The following is a 21,854-nucleotide window of genomic DNA, read 5'->3' as shown; positions in this document are numbered from 1 at the left end:
TGCATTTGTGTGGATGCTGCACACGTACATAACCCGTGATTAAGAAGTGCACGTGCACAAGTGCATTTCCATGGATGAAAAACGCATTTATGTAAGACGTGCTTAAGCCGCTATATGCACGTGTGCATTTGCGTGAAATAGACACACGTGCATAATCAGTAAATAACAAGTGCATGTACACATGTGCACTTGCATGGATGAAGAACACATTTATATAACCCGTGCTTAAGCCGTTATGTGCACATGTGCATTTGAGTAGATGAAACACAAGCACATAACCCGTGATTAAGAAGTGCACGTGCACATGTGCATTTCCATGGATGAAAAACGCATTTATACAACACGTGGTTAAGCCGTGATATGAACATGTGCATTTGCGTGGATGAAGCACACCCACATAACCCGTGATTAAGTCGTGCATGTGCACATGTGAAGTTGCATGAATGAAGCACACATTTATATAACCAGAGCTTAAGCCGTTATGTGCACATGTGGATTTGCGTAGATGAAACATGCACATAACCCGTGATTAAGAAGTCCACATGCACATGTGCATTTGCATGAATGAAACACATTTATATAACCCGTGCATAAGCCGTGATATGCACATGTGAATTTGCGTAGATGAAGCAGACGCACATAACCCGTGACGAAGTCATGCATGTGCACATGTGCACTTGCATGGATGAAGCACACATTTATATAACCCGTGCTTAAACGGTTTCGTGCATATGTGCATTTGCATAGAAATGAAATGAAATTTTTGAGTTTTACGTCCCGCGGTTATGCCGGTTAGGCTAAAGGAGACGGTGATGATGAGAGATGAATGAAATGGTGGAATGAAGAAAGTGGGAGGAAACGAGAGAACCCCGAGAAAACCCACGCACACGGTGTTTGTCCACCACAAAGTTCACTTGGCGGGAGCAGGGTTTGAACCCGAGACCCCTAGCACCAGAGGTGATCGCTCTACCACCGAGCCACCGCGGCCCCATGCATTTGCGTAGAATAGGCACACGTACATAAAAAGTGATTAAGAAGTGCACGTGCACATGTGCATTAACATGGATGAAGCACACATTTATATAACCCGTAGCTAAGCCGTTATGTGCACATTTGCATTTGCGTAGATGAGGCATACGTATATAACCAGTGATTAAGAAGTGCACTTGCACATGTGCGTTATCATGGATGAAGCAAATATTTGTATATCTCGTGTTTAAGCCGTTATGTGCACATGTGCATTTGCGTAAATGAAGCACACGCACATAACCCGTGATTAAAAAGTGCACATGCACATGTGCATTTCCATGGATGAAAATGCATTAATATAACACGTGCTTAAGCCGTTATGTGCACATGTGCATTTGCATGGATGAGTCACACGCACATAACCAGTGATTAAGAAGTGCATGTGCACATGTGCATTAGCATGGATAAAGCACACATTTACATAAGCCGTACCTAAGCCGTTATGTGCACATGTGCATTTGCGTGAATGAAGCACACGCACATAACCAGTGATTAAGATGTGCATCTGCACATATGCATTCGCATGGATGAAGCACACATTTATATAACCAGTGCTTAAGCTGTTATATGCACATGTGCGTTTGCGTACATGAAGCACACGCATATAACCCGTGATTAAGAAGTGCACGTGCACATGTGCATTAGCATGTATGTAAAACGCATTTATATAACACGTGCCTAAGCCGTTATGTGCACCTGTGCATTTGCGTAGATGAAGCACACGCACATAATCCGTGACTAAGAAGTGCACGTGCACATGTGCAAGCACACATTTATATAACCTGTGCTTAAGCCGTTATGTACACATGTGCAGTTGCGTGGATGAAGCACACATTTAAATAAGCCGTGCTTAAGCCGTTGTGTGCACATGTGCATTTGTACAGCTACTGCACATGTGTATGACACATTCATAATACCGTGCAAGTGTATTTAGTTTCATTCTTCTAATATTTACAACATTAAATATGACTTAATTAATAACCTGCATTTTTCGAAGGCTTAAGTACATTCGAATATATATTCAATCAGATAAATCTACACGCTATAAATAGGCTGTCTCAGTAGCATAAAGAATGTGCAGTGTTCGCTTTGATGTAATAAATGACGTCAGAACCGAATAGACATGTGTCATATTATATACATACAAAAAGATATGTAAATATAATAATCTTAATAAGATTATTATTGTTTGCAAGTAAAATATTATTTTTCTCTATTCGTTATTAATTTAATTTTTATTTCGAATCGCGCATGCGCACTGGTTGGAGCTGTGTATTAGCCATGCGCGCTCATTTGTGTGGTCGGGTACGAGCTGTGGTGTGGTGGTGCTTGTTCCATGTGATTGAAGGCGAAGAATTCAACATTATATTATAATCAGGTGAGTGATGAAATTAATTTTAGTGTGAATTTGTAAAATTTAATAAAGCACCAGTTTAAATAATAAAACAGGCGTTAATGTTGCCTTATACACATGCATCCTGTTCTTCACAAGCAGTATTTACTGTAACTCGACAAGTTTCAAACCAAGATCGCTGCGGAGCACTTCGTATTCCGCCATCCTCCCCACTATTCTTCCATCCACTTGTCTGGCTTTGAAAGTTCCAGTGATACTAACTCAGCAAACTAATGTTACAACAAATATCACCTGCTAAAATGTTTAAAGTCTGAATCTTACTTTTTTTAGTAGGTAAGCAACCTCATGGTAGAGGTCTGCACAAGCTCGGGCCTAGGGCCGGGTCCGGGCCGTAAATTTTTAAATAAACAATCATATTTCTCGGGACCTTTTCGGGCATAATACAACGATATTTTCTGGAGAACTTTTAACGCACACCTAAATTTGTAACTTAAGACGCCCACACTTAAAATCACTGTGCAATTGAGAGAAAAGCTGTGTAATAGAAAAAAAAAAAAAAAACTAAAAGTAACAGAAATAAATATGCTTAGCTTGTCTGAGTGAAAATACTGCTTCTTACACTGAATTAAAGGAACAAGAGCATTGGGAACAACGTGTCTTGGTTTTCTTTTCAAGACAATGTCAGTTTATATTATATGAGAATTTATATAATGACTTTTTTTTTTTGAGAATTCATAGTTAACTAAATGTAAAGGATAACCTTTATTTCCTTGTTGTCTCTGAATCATGAAAGCTTTTAAACTGCAAAATTAAACATCTAATTGTTGCAAATAAAAAATACAATTTTGCCTTAATTGTTAAGTTTTTGTAATTCGGGCTTATTTCCGGCTCATTTGATTATCACATAGGGTCGGGCCTAAATGCTGAAACATATTTCTTACTCGGGTCGGGCCTCATATTATTAATTCACGGGCCGGGCCCGTGCAGACTACCTCATGGATACACTGTAAGCAGTGACGCTTTCCGACGGGGCGATCCCTTCACGCCTTCTGAAAGGAAAATTTCTCTTTTTGTTATTATTTTTTCATTGGTACGAACTGGCACAGTCAATATACAGCATTTACACTCAAATGTCGTAGAGGGGGCCGCGGTGGCTCAGTGGTAGAGCGTTCACCTCTGGTGCTTAGGGTCCCGGATTCTATCCCAGCCCCCGCCAAGTGAACTTTGTGGTGGACAAACACCGTGTGCGTGGATTTTCTCGGGGTTCTCCCGTTTCCTCTCACTTTCTTCATTCCACCATTTCATTCATTATTCATCATCACCGTCTCCTTTAGCCTAACCGGCATAATCGTGGGACGTAAAACTCAAAGATTTCATTTTTTCAAATTAGGGATGGTATCGAGACGAGACGAGACGAGACGAGACTTTGTACAGTCTCGGTCTCGTCTCGGTTGATTAATAACGGTCTCGGTCTCGTCTCGAGTAAAAAATCACAGTCTCGGTCTCGGTCTCGTCTCGGTCGACAGATGCTTGTCTCGATCTCGGTCTCGGTCTCGAGTACTAAATCTCGGTCTCGTCTCGAAAGTCTCGAAATAAATAGTGTGAAATTAAAATAGGGAAAGTATTATTCTCGTACAGTCTGTCGTTTCCGCTTATTTTTTCCTTTCATTTTGACTTAGAATTATGGTATGGTATACCTCTTCATAGCTAATTTGCTAGTGCTAATGCTTTTATTCCAGGTTCAAAGATCAGTGTGTATATCACCCTAAAACCGCAATAGAACCCATATTTCACTTTCAGCAATAGACGTTGTCTTATATAACCTCAGAACTGCCTATACAATTAAACTCTATTAAATTAACTCCAGTACTATACAGTAGTTTATTTCCTTCCTTTGAATCAGAATTGTTCAATACCTCCTAACGGATAACGCAACACATAGCAACACGAATGTATTTAATCGTACCGAAATTGAAACTTTAGAATTTCTCATTATTCAATACATTCTGCTTTGACTGTAATTTTAAAAACAGAATATAACGTTCATTATCTTAACAAATAGGGTAAAGTATTACTACAATATACGTATTTTGTTTGAAATTGATGAAATGCTTTATTACCGTTTCACATCTCCGTGTTTAATTGACACTTTATAACACGAACGTCCTGAACCTTGTGGTGGGAGCTACTACACTCATCTTTGTTATGTGAGGTTTCGAGTTGGATCACAAAACAAGTTAGATTCAAAGTCCGATGTTTCGCATAGTTCGCGTCTCATTGTAAGTGCATTCTGTTCTTATACTAGTTCATAAGGTCGTAATGCATTACGTAAGCACATATCCAGTGCCGTAACATAGATTAATCTTATTCTTGAGCTCTCAACGGTGCATGCGATCTTTATTTGAGAAAACTAATCTTGCGTTTATTACGTTGAAATTTTATAATATATACATATTATATAAGTATGTTAGTATACAGATAATTCGAGTTATCTGTATCTATTTTTTCTCACTCGCCAAAACAAGTGATTCTTAACTTTCTAGTTTTCTTTTGTATTAATTTTCGTAGTTTTGCTGCAACATGATGGATTGAATAGTTAAAAATAGGGCCTACTTTTTTCGCTCTATGATTTTCATTAAATTTTTGGATCCATTTTTACCCTACCTTACCTAGTAAAAGTTATATATTTAGTCTTAGTTGAGGAACCAGTTTTTCGCTTCTGTAAAATTACGAAATTATGACTTGGTTTAATTTACCTCCGAGGTCCAGATATAATAAAATATCACAATCATCATAATCAACCATTATCAATCCATTGCTGGATGAAGGTCTTTCCAAGTCTTCTCCACAACTATCTCATTGGCAATTCTTTTCCAGGTTACTCCTCCAGTGGCTCTTCATTTCGTCACACATTCTTGTATGCGGAGGTTTCCTAGGCTGTTTTTGTCTCGTGGTATCCAGTTTAGAATTGTTGTCGTCCGTCGATCATAATTTCTTCTTGCAATACTTACAGCACACTTTCCAGCTCATATTAAATTATTTCATTAGCACCATCAGTATTCATTCCTATATATTTGGGCTACAAATAGTTCGAATTCGCTACTTTCGGAGTACAGACACAATACTTTTTAATCATCGAATCTGACAACACTGACTGAATGATTTAAATCAACACAATGTGAGGACCCCCATTTGGTCTAGCGGCTAGAACTCTTGATTTCGGTTCGCGTGGTGCCGAGTACGCTTTACCGTAGGGGTAAAGTTTATCGACCGAAGTGGTTCGGATTCCACTATAATCATTAGCTCCACGTCTCCTGTAGCCGCCCTAGCATAACTGTGGGACGTTAAACTAAAACAAAACAAAACAAAAGTGAACACTGTGTATTACTAACTGTAAATTCTTGAATAATTGCATATAGCTATATGGTATGGATGGAGTTTGAGGTGGTCGGTGGTCAAACTAAAGCAAGTGAAATGTAATTAGGAGGCAATTAGAACTTTTAATTAAGCACGATCTTAATCTAAAGTGTACACCGGGCCTAAGGCTTAAGGGGAACAACTAGTGTTACTGAAAATGTATCAGTTACATTTAATCTCAGTTACAATTTGCATTTACATGTATTGCTGGAACGAAGATTTAAACATTAACATTATAAGTAGCCCAAATACTATGAAAAACACCGTCTCTTGAAAGCATTCTTGCACCATAAAACAAATTACGAGTAATTTTAAAATTTTTGCAGTTTATCTACGTCATTTGCACATATTTAGAATAACATTTAGCTATCTATTTACTGTGTATTTCAGATGTAAAGCATCACGGGCAATAGCCAATGGTGCGCGATATTCCACGCGGTGTTGCCGGATCATGGACTCCCCTTTCCCTTCTCGCTCTTCCTCCAGTTGAGGTTATGACACATACATTTGCAACATTATTCGCAATATAAATATACTATTCCAGCAAACTCAAGAATTTTGACTGTGCATCCTAGAAGTATATATAGCAATTAAATTACTTCCTATTAACTTTTCCAGTGGATATGCTAAACACTCGTCTTCAACACTACTTTCACTATCGTCTATGTCAGTTAATATTTCGTCATTGTCTGAATCTGAGTCTTGTAAATTTATTATCATGGGCTAAAAAAAATGTAAACACAAAAAATAATTCTTCGAGACTGATTTCGCAGCGCTTTATTTTTTATTTTTATTTTTTTTAAAGAAGGCTCCGCACTTGTACTCGGTTTGCTTAAAGACATTGTCAACTATAATTTCGGAGAAGAAGCGAACTACCACGAAAGAAAGTAACCCAGACACTGATGAATTCTGTTTATGCTAGAAGAGAACTTACGTTCCAACACAACTAACACCTTTGTTTCCTTCTCAGTTTTCATAACAAATAACTTTCTTGGGCTTGGTCTAAGTCACACAAAAACAATCCGTCTGATTCCTTAGCAAGTCCATATGATCGAGTTTGTTTTGGGTTACGATAATTTACGAGACCATTCAGACTCCTGGTGCTTTTGAATCCCTGTTGGAGGAGGAAAGAGGGAATAAGTGGTCGCATATATGTAAGGTAGTGAAACGTGAAGAAAAAAAAACATTCTGCGTTTTTCTGTCGAGTAAAGAAGAATTTATCCCGAAGTATTACTAAATTTCAAAACAATATTACGAACTTCCCATACTTTGTTCTTACGATGTTAGGCATATTGTGTTAGGCATTTGTCAAGTTTGTCAAAAGAAAAGGCGTTCTAGTATGCATAGTGATACATACGAGTCAGTGTCTCCATCTCTCGCTGAAATCTATTCACTTCTTCAAAGTTTGAAAACTGAAATCGGGGAATTAAAGAAAAATAATAGTGAAAGGGAAAAAGAGCTAGGGAAATCTTTGGATCTCGCGCACGAAAAACTTGATGAGACCATGGTGACAATCAAAAAGCAATGTGAGAAAATAAGTGAGTGTACTAAAGTAATAGAACAGTTGAAAGATGAAAATTTGCAGCTTAAAAAACAACTAAAAGATACTCAAAGTGAAGTAGAAGAAATTGAACAATACGGTAGACGAAATGTAATTGAAATATACGGTATACCGGAAAAGCAGAATGAAGACACGTTTGAAATTGTAAAGCATATTGGTAGGGTATTAGATGTAGATATTAAACGTGAATCAATTGATGTATGTCATAGGCTTAAAAAACTCCCTCATCAAAAAGCTGGAGGTATTATTGTCAAGTTTATAAGAAGGGAAGATAAAGATAAATTCCTTGCGAGGAGAAAAGTAAAACGTAACTTGAATATAAATCAACTGGGTTATATGAGCGAAGGTATAGTTTATATTAATCAAAGTCTAACTACCTATCGTAAAAAGATTTTTGGACATGCTAGGAAAGTGAAACAGGAAAAGAATTATGCTTATTTATGGGTTGACAATATTGGGCGAATTCTTCTGAGAAAAAATCAAGGGGGTCCTGTAATTCAATTAAAAACTATGGAAGATGTTGTAGCATTGTCGTAAGCCATGGAACTGAGAAAATCTTTGAACATATGTTAAAGTCATGTATACGGATAAGATAAATAAATTAAATATATGTTATCAAAATGTTAGGGATTTAAGAACGAAAACTTATGATTTATATTTAAGTACTATAGAGTGTGACTTTGATGTAATTATTATGACAGAAACTTGGCTTCAAAGTGACATTATTGATTCTGAAATATTCCACAGTAATTATAAAATATTTAGAAAAGATAGGGTAGGCAAAAGAGGTGGTGGAGTACTTATAGCAGTTAAAAATAATTTCGTTACAACCAATATAAAAATAGAAAATAATCTTGAGAACTTATGTGCTAAGGTGAATGCATATGGCAAAACTCTTTATATAGTAACTATATATATTACGCCTGGTTCACTTTTAAGCCATTATTCAGATTTTTATAAAATATTTGAAGAAAATTGTTCTTTAACGGAAAATAATATCTTGGTATCTGGTGACTTTAATATGCCATTAATTAGTGGTACGGATTATGATCTTTTAAATGGGGATATGTACTGTAGATCTTTGGCTAATTTTATAAGTTTACATAATATGTTATCTTTAAATAATATAAAAAACTGTAATTCTAGAACATTAGATTTATTCATCTTATATATAAAAGAGAACGTACAAATCCTTTGTTCCCTCATCACGCTAATACGGCTGAACCAATTTGTTTCATTTTTGGGGGGTTATTAGGATTTGGACCCTAGATGGTTTTTATCATATCACTTTAATTTTCAATTACCAGTGTCTTGAGATAATTGACCATTCAAGTGTCCATAACGTACAAATCCTTTGTTAGTTCATCATAGGTAAAAATAAACGTATTTATATGCAACCCGCATGACCGTGTCACTCTGCGGGTTAACATAAATGACAGGCGATATAATGTTAACATTTACTGCAATCTACTATGGTTTTTATCATATCACTTGAAAGCGAAAAAGTAAAAATTATCTAAGTAACAACGTTTATTGCGTTCCGGGGTGACCGCAGCGAAGCGGGGCGGGTTAACATAAATGACAGGCGATATAATGTTAACATTTACTGCAATCTTCTATGGTTTTTATCATATCACTTGAAAGCGAAAAAGTAAAAATTATCTAAGTAACAAAGTTTATTGCGTTCCGGGGTGACCGCAGCGAAGCGGGGTGAACGCTGCTAGTTAGTAATATTGGAAATGATGTTTTCGTACAAAGATGCGAATTTTCACTTATAAAAGAAGATTTGCATCATCCTGCACTAGAAATAATTATTCCATTCAGGGATCATAGCCGTATGCTGAAAAATGAAGTAAACTTTATTTTCAATTTTCATAAAGCTGATTTTTTAAGAATGTATCAATTAATTCGAGATAAAGATTGGACTATCTTAAGACAACTTGACAACATCGAAGATGCAACAGAAACTTTTTATACGATAATGCGTGAAATAATTACTAATACAGTACCTAAGAAACGAGAATGTAGTGTAAAAAAGTATCCATGTTGGTTTACTAAAGAGATAATCGGTATGTTAAAATTAAAGGAGTATTATAGAAAACATATGAAAGGTTCTGCATATAATAGTGATATGTATAAAATAATGAGAAGGGATTCAAAGAAAATGATACGTAAAGCGTATGAATACTATGTTAAAGAAAGTGAGAAGGGAATTAAAGAAAATATAAGGTCATTTTGGTCTTTTATAAAAGGTAAAAGAAATAGCAGTAATTATAGTAATAATGTTATGACATTGAATCGTACTGTATTGGATACAAACAAGCAAGTAGCTGACGGTTTCGCAAATTATTTCCGATCGGTATATGATAAAAATGTAGCATCATATAACTGCTCTGACCCAATGCAAATGGAAGTAAGTAATACTTTGATAATGAATAAAATCTCGGATGAGGAATATAAAAGAGCCACTAAAAAATTAAAACCCAAGAAAGCATGTGGACAGAACGGAATTCCTCCATATCTGATAAAAGCATGTTCAGAAATTTTACATGACCCATTGATTACATTATTTAACTTAGTGCTTAAAACACAAACATTTCCCAATATTTGAAAAACAACTAGGATATCGCCAATTTTTAAAAGTGGGGATAATAGCAAAGTAGAAAATTATCGACCAATAACCATAGTTTGTGCACCGGTGAAACTTCTTGAACAAATATTATATGATCGTATTTTCAATCACATAAAAAGCTACATTTGTGAAAATCAACATGGATTCTATCCTGGTCGCTCAACAGTAACAAATTTACTTAATTTTACCCAATTTGTTCACGAGGTTATTCATAATCGTAATCGTGTAGATGTAATATATCTTGATTTTGCAAAGGTCTTTGACATGATTAACCATGACATACTTCTTACAAAACTTTCAATCTTAGGATTTTCATCAGAGTTACTCAAATTATTTATATCATACTTGAGTCAAAGAAAACAATATGTAAGTTTTCAACAATCAAAATCATTTTGCTATAATATGAATTCCGGGATACCACAAGGCTCAAACTTGAGGCCCTTATTATTCATACTCTTTATAAATGATCTGCCAAGGTATGTTAAGAACTCAAAATGCATATTGTATGCAGATGATGTTAAGTTGTATAAAGAAATACAAACGAATTCTGATATATTAAAACTCCAAGAAGATTTAAATAACATATACACATGGAGTATAAAAAATAAATTAAATTTTAACATTAAAAAATGTAAGTTTATGATATTTACAAAACAAAGAACTGTAACTGAAATTCTGCCATATTCAATAGGAAATCAATATCTGGAGCGTATATTTACATATAGGGACTTGGGAGTTACATTTAGCAGCGAAATGTCTTTTATTAAACACATTTCATTGATCACACAAGATGCAAGATGCCTTCAAGCAATTGGGGTTTGTAATCAAAAGCACTAAACTGTTTACGAACGTAAATGTCATTGGAACTCTTTTTAAAACTCTAGTACTGCCAAAATTGGAATATGCGTCAGTGATCTGGGCAGCTAAATGTAAGACTCAAGAAAATCAGATAGAAGCAATACAAAAAAGATTCCTAAGGTACTTATATTATAAGAAAACAGGACAGTCTGCTCTGGTAAATAAAATATCTTACTCTAATTTGTTAAGTGAATTTAATTATATTAAACTTTCTGCTAGATGTATCATTGCACAAGAAATATGTCTACACAAAATAGTAAATGGCATATTTGATAATAGTGAATTTTTACAATACATTAAATTTAATATCAGTGACAGAACGTTAAGAACAAGAAATCTGTTGTGGTATAAAACATCCAAAACAAATACATACAAAAATTCACCATTGGTCAGAATGTGTAAGCTGTATAATAATATAGCACAAAGTGTAGAAGAATTTGACCTTAATCTTAACCAGCAAGTGTTTATAAAATTAATCAAAAATAAATTTTTACTGAATAATAGTTCAGGATAAAATAATATAGGTGTAATTATGTACTTTATATATGTATTGATGTCTTCTTGCTTTCAAGTATATTTGGGTGTACTTATATGTGTATGTATTCATATAAAACCTATATACTTGTAGGATATGTACTTCAATATGTGTACCTGGAAATATTCAGAAGCATAAACCATAACTGTTGTTTATAGCGATATCTATTATCTAATTTTGTGTATCTGAGAAGAATGTTTCTTGTCATTTTTGTGTTTTTGTGTGTGTTTTTTTTTTTGTATTTTTATTTTCATTTTTCTTTTTAATGCTATCTTTTTTCTTTTTTTAATTTTTATCACTTACTAATCTAGTAATTGTTCCTTTAATGTATGTAATAGATTGTAAGAGCCTTCTGTAAATGGAGATTTTTTCTCTGTTGAAGGTAAATAAATAAATTTATATATATATATATATATATTTCCCTAACTGGGGCCACACCGTATGAACTCTCTATTAGATTATTGCATAATAATATCTGAGTTGATATTTTTTCGATTTTTTTTTCCTTTACTGTTTTAACCCATATAAATACAAAGTCAGATAAACAGACTGCTATAAACAGCATTTGTTTTCTTATGAATAGGTTATTGATTCATCTACAATCCGGTTTTTGAACTCAGTACTGTCAACATCCGTCTTTTTATAAGGTAGCATCGTGAAAATATAACATGTGTATAGTATGTATGGTGAGTTAAAATGCTTTCATATTCTGAAAGAGATCATTTGTTCTCTTTTAAATGTGTGAAAAGCTTTCCTCCCCCTGAAAGTAATGTTCCCCTAGAACAACCTGTTGGTTACACCCATGATTATTCTGTAATAAAAGTTGAGTTCTGTTTCCAAATTGAAGAAAAATCCACTGGAAATTAGACTCATCGCTCGTTTTACTAATTGTTTTATATGGAAAACTTTAAAAGCGTGTATCATAACAACCAGTTGACATAAGAAGATGTAGTTTTCACGTATGTGTTCGTAATTCTTTTCTCTACTTCGTAAAGTGAGCAGTTAATGTGCTAATACAATATTTCTAATAAGCGCCTCTGGTATTGTCAAGATTCGCAGTAGCGCGAGAAGTCAGCGTGCAGGACTGCTTGTCGCGAATTGTCAACACCGCTCAAAGCCAATTGGACGCCGCGTGAAGCCAAATCAAGGCCATGCCGCTTATCATTTGAAATCTGTTATAAGTGGGCAACACTGCTTAAAATAATGTAACTGCGACTTGTTGTAATTAAAACCACCAAAAACTGTTGTAATGTTATAGAAGCAAAGGAAAGCAATAATCATTATAAAAATTTAATAAAAATGCGTCATTTTAAGCAGTATAACGATCACTACCAATGTGTTTGGTATCTCTGAAACGATTTGAAATAACAATTGTTGTAAATGGCGTTATAAGCATTTAAGTCTTTTGGAAGCATCTGCATGATGAGATGTGATATACTGTGATCATATACTGTGTCCGCGGCTATATATATATATATATATATATATATATATATATATATATATATATATATATATATATATATATATATATATATATATACAGGATGGCCCATTTTAATCTTTCCACGGGGATATCTCGAAAACGGTTGAACATAATGAACCGAACAAAAACTCAAATAGGAAATGCCATGGGGCACACCGAATGGTGTTGTCGCGGCGCCTCCCGGGGCCGCCTTTCATGGGGTACCAGGGCCAAACTTTAAAATCTTAAATGGAAACATGGGGCGAGTAACACCTCGTTCCATAGATATTTAAAAAGTAAAACGTGTTGTAGCAAAAGATTTTTCACATCGGTCACCGTTTTCAAAATGGCCGCCAAGACATGGAGCCTGTATCAGATAAAACGTCCAGTACCACTAGACCCCTAATATGTAAATAGTTGGAGATAAATGAATAGAATAAAACCAGTGAGGTGCCGTAAACTATAATTTTACGTCTACGCGATTGTCTACTGTAATCTATACGTAATCTACATTACACCTTTTCCTGTGTAGACTATGTAGACAACCACTATCAAATGTAAGGAAGAATTTCGTTGCTCGTTTGTTCATATTTCCTCATTCAGTTGTTTTGCTTCGGTGCAGCGCAATCTGATTCGGCCTAGTTGCTTCGATTTAGTGGCAAATGCAGCGAGTCGATTTAGTCGTGCTACTAAATCGACTAAGTGTAAACGCCCCATAAATCTCACCTGTGGGTTTTCAGTCTTGAATCTGCTGTATTTGCCAATTTTTTCTTGCATATTTTACAAAATGCATAATATTTTTCATTTTCCTTCATCAAGACGAAATTAAGTATTCGAAAGTTACTATTCGCTGGTCTAGGCATTTTATTTTGTACGCAATTTCGCAAGGTAACGACAAAAGAAAGCTCCTTTATTGTCCACGACGCCATATACGTGTTGACATATTCTACATGGTCTACGTTGTTTACATTGTCTACGCATAGTTGACACGTAAACGTTAACGTTTTTTACGCGTAGACGCACATCTCTGAATAAAACTCGTATAGGAAAGCACAGAGGGTATTTATCATTCCACGGCTCGAATACAATGCAACGGAGAAAAGTATTATTAAAGTATAATTGACATGATGCAGAAGAGGAAATGATAGAAAATGATCTTTCCGACCTCTGTCCGTAAGTAAGTGAAGCGGGAATGAATGGTAAAATATCAAATGAGAACCTCACTTTTTATTTGCAATAGATATGGTTTGTCTCAAACACTTGTGTATACAAATGACTGGTATTATAATGAATAAAAATAAAGTGAAATAAGGTGAATAAAAATAAGGTGAAATTCAAGCTTAACAACATTTTACCCGCCCCTTCGCCTCTGATAATTTAACGCATTGCATGCAAGATTTTTGGGACATATCTGCATCAGTATGTACAGTTTCGTTACTAAGGATCACAACTGAAATTACCGTTGAAAGTTATTCGGAATGTAACTGTGGACATCTCAGTGAAACTCATATTCTACCACATGCAAGAAGACATAGAAGGAAAAGAAGCGAACCAATATAATGCAGACGACTGTTGAACAAAATCAACGTTTGTAAACATTGTTCTAAAATTGTATTGTTCGACAAATTGGTTTTGCATTTCAGTTGATTCATTTTTGCATCAAACTATTGCCTGCAATCAAAATGGAAGGTACCATTTAACAAGAATTTTACATACTTTATCCCATTACAGAGACATTAATCTCTTATAAAAACAAATTTCAAATAACTATGTTTCGTAGATACAATTTACAAAAACTAAGGCTTTCATTTGCAATTTCACTGATCCTTCGCGATACACTCACTTACGGAGCGAGGTTGGAGCGATTATTTTCTAGGAGTTAAATTTGTTTCTTTCCATTATGGCACTTTCACTCTAATCATCTATTCGACTGTTGCAATATTCCCGAGCTATAGAATGATAAATACTCTCTGTGGTTTCCTATTCGAATATTTGTTCTGGTGTTTTCATATTAGTGATACTGGACGTTTTAAATGATGCAGGTACCATGTCTTGGTGGTCATTTTGAAAACGGTGACCCATATGAACAATCTTTTGCAACAGCACTCTTTAGTTTTTAAAGATATGTCGAACGAGGTATCATTCACCCCATGTTTCCATTTACAATTTTGAAGTTTCGCCCTGGGCCCCCATGAAGGGTGGCCCTGGGAGTCTCCGCGACAATATCAATCGATGTGCCACATGACATTTTCTGTTTGAGTTTCTGTTCGATTCATTTATGTTCAACCGTTTTCATATTAGTGGTACTGCATGTTTTACTGTATCCGATAGAAGCAACATGTCTTGGCGGCCATTTCGAATACAGCGCCCGATATGAAAGATCTTTTGCCACAACGCTTTTTAGTTTTTCAAGATCTATCGAACGAGGTACCACTCACTCCTTGCTTCCATTTAAAATTAAAGTTGGGCCCCGGGAACCCATGCAGGGCGGACCTGGGTGACACCGCGACCATATATATATATATATATATAGAGAGAGAGAGAGAGAGAGAGAGAGAGAGATTGAGAGGGAGGGAAAGAGACACAGAGAGAGAATTCTATTCGCATCAGCAGTGGATTTTGTTTCGGGAGAGGCTTGAGAAACGAGTGAGAAACATTTGCGTTGTACGTGCAATGCAAAAAATTATCACAAATTTATTTCGGGAGGGGTTTGAGACCGATAACCACCCCCCAAATACGCCCATGTACATCAATCAACCGTTCTTATATTATCTAACACAGCAACGAAACAAATTTTGAGTGAAGGAAATTTTAGTATTTATCTATATCAATATTCGAGACGAGACCGAGACTTTCGAGACTGACCTAAGTCTCGTCTCGGTCTCGTCTCGATTTATAGAGGCATGTCTCGGTCTCGGTCTCGTCTCGGTATTTAAAAGTCCGTCTCGGTCTCGGTCTCGTCTCGGTATATAAAAGTCCGTCTCGGTCTCGGTACCATCCCTATTTCAAATGTAGAAAATCCTCAGACCATTCCTCTTCTTGCAGATTGCAACACTGCAAAACATCATCGTCGCGAAGGGAGTGGGGAAATGTAGGATTAGGTGCGCAACAGCTAGGCTGCAGCGTTCTGTTTACAAACTTTTACTTATAGTTGACATTTTATGTTTTTAGAGGGGACAGATGAATAGAATAGAATAGAATAGAACATTTTTATTGTCGTTAAACAACATTTGTTGCAATTGATAACGTCAAGAGAGTATACAAAATATATACATTGAATATATAGGTATATAGCTAGTATTTCGGGTACTGATATTTTCCAAGTTTTCTTTAATATACATGAGACAGCTATGGATATACATTGAAGGCACTGTCATGATTTACATCTCTTTAAAGAAAGGTCTGCAAGAGTCATTATCACGTAATCCCTTTAATATGAAATAAATCATGCATACATAACCCTACATTTGAAAGGAGGTAGTGTTCCAACGGCAGAACCTCCGAGATAATTTACAATCACAAGCAAGGTATGCTAGTATCATTACCAAATCCAGAATGGGAATTAGGGGTAATAGTTAAAATAGAACCTGATAGTATGCATGTATTTTTCTTGAGCCATCTTTTAAGAAAGGTATAAAGGCATTACTCGAGCAAACGGTTCTACCAAATTTACACGCATTTATTGCATTTTCCGGTTTCTTTTTGCAGAACATGCACTAAATGAGGAGCTAGTGCATAAACCACGAACCAACTTGTCTAGGTGGCCACTAAAAAGCACGAATGCTATCTAACCAAATCAGGGCAGGAGCGCAGCAGGAGGCCAGAGCGGAGCAAAGGTGTGCGTCCGTAGGGAGCAGGCGGGTCAGCAACACGGGCATACGCATAAACGAGGATGGTGGAAACATACATTAAATATCTGCAATAATTTTTACCTTCAAAAGCACTTATATAATAGTAGTAATTCTTAACTTCAAAATGGCTTCACTGCTTTCCCGCGTACAAATGGTCTGCTGCGAGGAGAAATTCGTCTGCTCTGAATTTTTACTTTTCTACACTTCGCACAGTTGGTTGTAGGTTTCAACGTACCATGACGCTTGAAAAACTATAATACGACGCTCTTTATCACACAATTCTTCGTAATAAAATCGTATGCTTACATTACATCTATCGCAGTCGTCTATTGCTAACACGAACGGAACATTCCCGCCGTTTATATTCACCTTCTTCGCATTCTTGTATTCTTCCGCTTCAGTAAAAACTTACATGTAGAATACGTTCACTACCATTGAAAATGTATTTCAATATGATAATCCACTGACAGAAATTACTTATATTTACACTCTGCTTCTTTCACGAAAAGTATTTCACATCGTATTTTACCTATAAATTTTGTTTTCGGTAGAACCGTCTGCTCGAGTGAACCCATACAAGCATTTGAAGACTTTACTGCAACATGCAATATTTAAAAAGAATATCTGAATATAGCTCGCATTGATTCAGGATATGGCTTAAGGGCAACTCTTTACTGTAGGTCACACATGTAACATCTCCACTGTGACTTACTTCACAAAATATAACTCTGCGAGACAGGGTTGGCTGGTTTAAACCAGCTGTTTTTTTTTTAAAAAAAAAACAACTGGTTTAAAACCCCCCAAAAAGAACTAAAAATGTTTAAATCGTGTGAACTTCATGGTGACGTTTCCACATATCAAACCATCCGCATTACGTTTATCTACTTTTCACCTTTTAATCGAGGGGTCCCGTGTTCAATTCTCGGTCGGACCCATCTTTCAAGTGTAAACCAAGTAGCAATTCGAGGTGTATCTTTAATCGAAAGTCTTCTCCGTGAAAACGTTGGTATTTAATAAGGAATTTAAGCCTAAACATACGAAATGAAACCAAATTATATATTTCTACTGGTTTTATAAAGAAGTCAAGGTTGCTTAAACATATTGATAGAAATTGGCAAAATTTATCAACTGCCTACGTAGCTTCCAACATCAGCTTGGATTTCACTTTGTTTTAATTTTATTGAATTACCCAATTTTTAATTTAATACCTCAGTTTTAGCGTAGTGATTATGATACGTTCACCTTCAAATTTTACACACAAATACATTTAAATAACAGGATTTTCCCAATGGCTAAGGCGGGAGTTTCCCGATTTATATATATAATTCTGTATAATGTTTTTACTTGTGTAACTGTTTGTCTTTTAGTCCTTCTGAAATGACCCTTGACAATTATAGCTATTAACAAGCAGGCCTATGTAAAGATCAATACAACGTATTTTTATCAAGAGTCCTTCGTGAGTGAGTCGGCAATCACATTTGTGACCAATTAGCCCCGGTTTCGTGTCCAAATGGACAATTTCTCTTGGATGTAAGCCGAGAAGCGGTTTGGATTCCGCTTTAAGCTTATGTGATCCCTTCCAGCATAACCTTGTTGTTGCAAAATAACACCAAGGCGAAACAAACTAATTTCTGTCCATATCTAATATAAATACATAGAGTAAATTATTTAAACAAAACAAAACCTGGTTTAAACCCCTCCTCAAAAAAACGGGTTTAAACCAAAAAACCTATTTTTTTTGTTGTTTTTTCAATAAAAACCATGGTTTTTGCCAACCCTGCTGCGAGGAAAGGGGGTTAGAAGACTTATGGTAACTCTTTACTTTGGGTCGCTAGTAGTAGGGCGGGTCAGAAGCCCCGCAGGGCTTGTTATGTTCTGTTCTCTAAATTAGTAGAAGAAATAGTAGTAGTAATAGTAGGGCGGATTAGACGCGATTGAAGTCACTCTGTGACCCGAAATAAATTTTCTTCTTACAGGGCTCATTGTCGTCTACCTTGGCATTTATGTTAACCCAATTTCAGCAATCTTCAATACAGAGAGGCAGTGGGAGGGGGGGAATCGGAGCATAAACTTGTCTGTACGCTGTGTGCGAAATAGTTTTTCTTTATCTGTTCCGTATAAAAATTGCGTGAAGTATTATACTCTCGTAAATACAGCAAATATCGTCTCATTAGCAAGGTATCATTCAGACGGGATTGCATACCAAAATTGTTGTTAGGGTTTCTCTTTCTCACTTTTGATGTTCTTATTTTAAAGATTTAAGTTTACTAATGCATGTATAATTTCATATATATTAACATAGTCATATGTACATTTTTTTCTAGCATCTGCAAAGAAATTATATCCTGAGTGTTCGGAGGAGCAAATCAGGGAAGCGATAAGCGATTGGCTGCACCACGCCAAAACAAGAAGGTCAGAAAGGTACGTATCACCTCTAATGTTTGGTTTTCATGTATTCGTAAGGCTTTATTTTAACATTTACATACAATTTTGCAGCAGTTTTCAAAATAAGAACGGTTAACAAGTGGTCTCCAAGCTTTAAATTCTCACTATGATCTACATCAGAAGTCGGCAGCAGGGCAGACATTTTTGCATACTTCGGACCTAGCGGGCAAGATGGTGCGGAACTGTGCATTTACCTTGAAGTATGTGCGAGTAGCTAACGGAGTGTAAAATGTGTTTCTCTCGTAGGTAATTTATAAGCAGTTAAAAAAAATCCTTTGACGTAGTCATTCTTTCAACTTTATTCTCTATAATTTATACGCACCTATTCTCAACGTGTATATTAACGCTCTCCAGCGGCGTTCTCATTTCCAAAGGGGACACTAGAACAAAACTGGGCCATTCGGGGGTGTTTGAGATGTCATGATCTTTAAAACTTTTTTCTTATTGTGCGAAAACGATTGTATTTTACAAACTATTAGAAATTTTTATACTCTTTTAGTAAGTTATATATGACACAAACATTTTTTCTTTTTTTAAAAGGTTAATATCGACGGAAAAGAGAGGAATATTTCATTTTTTTCCGTCTTGTACAGTGTTCAACATAAATATTGCAACTCGACTACAGTCTTAAGATTTTATATTATGCAACAGATTTGAAATCAATGTTCTGCAGGTAACCAGCGAAATATTGATTTCAAATGCATAAAATAAAGTATTGTACTATTATAGAGTTGCGATATTTATGTGTAACACTGTACCACCTGATGTTAAAAAGAAATTGACTCATTGATAGTAAAAGAAATGTTTCTTAAGAATCTTACTAGTATTGTCCCGTTACTAGTAATGTTTAAATTCAAAATTTACATTATGTTAGTTAAAAAAAAAATACGTCAGGATTGCAACGCTGAGTTAGGAAGGAGGATAATCCGATGTCCCATCATTGCACTATGCGATTTGCAGGCACCCAGACAGAGAATATGCATTTTGCCGAACGCTTATCTAGGATATAGGATGTTTTTTCTTACACAAATTTGCCACGGTGTTTTTGCATATTTTGGGTTAAATGTTAAGCAGTACTTAGTCTTCCAGTGTCTCAGTATCTAGTAACATGACTTGAAATATGAATATCTAAATAAATTTATTAATAATGCCATTGTACTTGGTAGCATTAAGATTTATAAACTTGTTTCACTGTGAGTCATATAAGTCAGGGGCGCACTGACAGGAAGTCCGTCGGATCTGAACCCCCATAACGTTTAATTTGTATGAAAATGAATATAATTTCAAGGGCTGATACGTAACTTATTTGCATTTCGTACTCTAAACCATCCTCGGCCGCTCGCAGAGAGGAATACAGAGTGCACTACTTTATATACTTCTGCCTATCTTGCAAACGTGGTAGAGATCAGCAGTTATATACAATTGATAATATGGAAAAGGCAACGTTTTTTATTGGTTGTTCATGCCACAAAAATAAATCTTTTTCAGCTTGTTTGCTTCTCAGAATATTGTTTCTTACTTTCAACCCACTTCCCCTAGCTTAGGTAACATAAAGCTTCCATTTGTGCTAGATTTTTCTTCGTTATGCGTTGCCTCACACACAGCTTTCGTCTTCATTTTGAACTTTTCAGAAGGCATTCGAAGTGTAGTGTTTCGATCATCCATGGACATTCACCTCAATTTCTCTACCAAATTCACTTCTCATAGTTCTTACTGCATCCAGTCTTCAGTTTACTCTCATCCTTCACTGTCCGTACGAATGAGCACGGGGTGAACAAGCGTGCTCATACATTTACTCCTGTTGTAATAACTCAGTTTTACGTGTACTTAAACCCACACTTGTCAATGTCTTTCAAGGTCAGTGCATTTAGTATCATTTACTCATTAGATATTCTACCCGTGTTTTCAACACACGTTTGCACAGGATTGCCACCTGTCGATAAAAAGTTAGCCTCGTTTTCAAATTGCTAATTTAAATAATCTTACTGGAATTGATTCAATACCCTAAGAAATCTTATTTCAGAGATGCTGATGGTGGTGATTTATTGAGCTTAAATGATAGTCTTTAGCTTTGTTTCTGGAGAAAATGGTATGGCATGTGTAATTTGGATGCAGCATATTTAAATTCTTAATCTCAAACTATGCTAAGAATATTACTGTGATTTAGTTTAAATAGATTGATTTAGTGTCTGCACTTAGTGTATTACTTTTAAAACTTCTCTTTACAGGATGCAGATTTCTGAGGCCAAGGAATTATCGGAGAAAGTAAATTAAAAGGAAAAAACTACATCCATCTTGTAGATTACTTTTTATATTTAATAAGAAATAAATGTATAGATATATATATATAATCAGTTGTTATCAATGTTGTAATACCTACTATTTCCATAAAATTACAGCGGATTTTGGGTCATTTTAGGCCAGGAAATGCTTAGTTTTAAGTCATATTTGGCTTATTGGTCCCCATTACCCTTTAAGTCTTAACAGCTGGTTTTGGTACTTGACCTTTTTTCAACTAGTTGTGCTGCCCATTCTCAATTAGAAACTCTTAAACATAGTTTTCTGTAGTAATCTAAATAAATTTGATTCATCGCTGAAAATAGGAACCCTTAAATGACTGAAGCAGGTATAGTAGGTATGACCAGACAGTAGATGCTTGCGAGGATTGCCCTCCAAAGTAGTTCAAAATGAACAGCAGAAACAGGGC

At 35.6% G+C, this 21,854-nt stretch overlaps 1 long non-coding RNA gene across 1 annotated transcript; it reads left to right on the top strand.

Moving 5' to 3' along the window:
• Nucleotides 1–15,941: 15,941 nt before the first annotated feature.
• On the top strand, nt 15,942–21,436 carry LOC145671896 (uncharacterized). Its single transcript, XR_014128562.1, has 3 exons — nt 15,942–16,378; nt 19,027–19,123; nt 21,376–21,436. It is a non-coding gene; the product is annotated as an uncharacterized LOC145671896 (long non-coding RNA).
• Nucleotides 21,437–21,854: the final 418 nt, after the last annotated feature.

The sequence above is a fragment of the Thermobia domestica genome, chromosome 15 (genome assembly GCF_964235325.1).
Source record: "Thermobia domestica chromosome 15, izTheDome1.hap1.1, whole genome shotgun sequence".
Classification (NCBI taxonomy): Eukaryota; Metazoa; Arthropoda; class Insecta; order Zygentoma; family Lepismatidae; genus Thermobia; species Thermobia domestica.
Note: the sequence above shows the minus strand (reverse complement) of the source record. Positions and strands in the feature narration are given on the sequence as shown.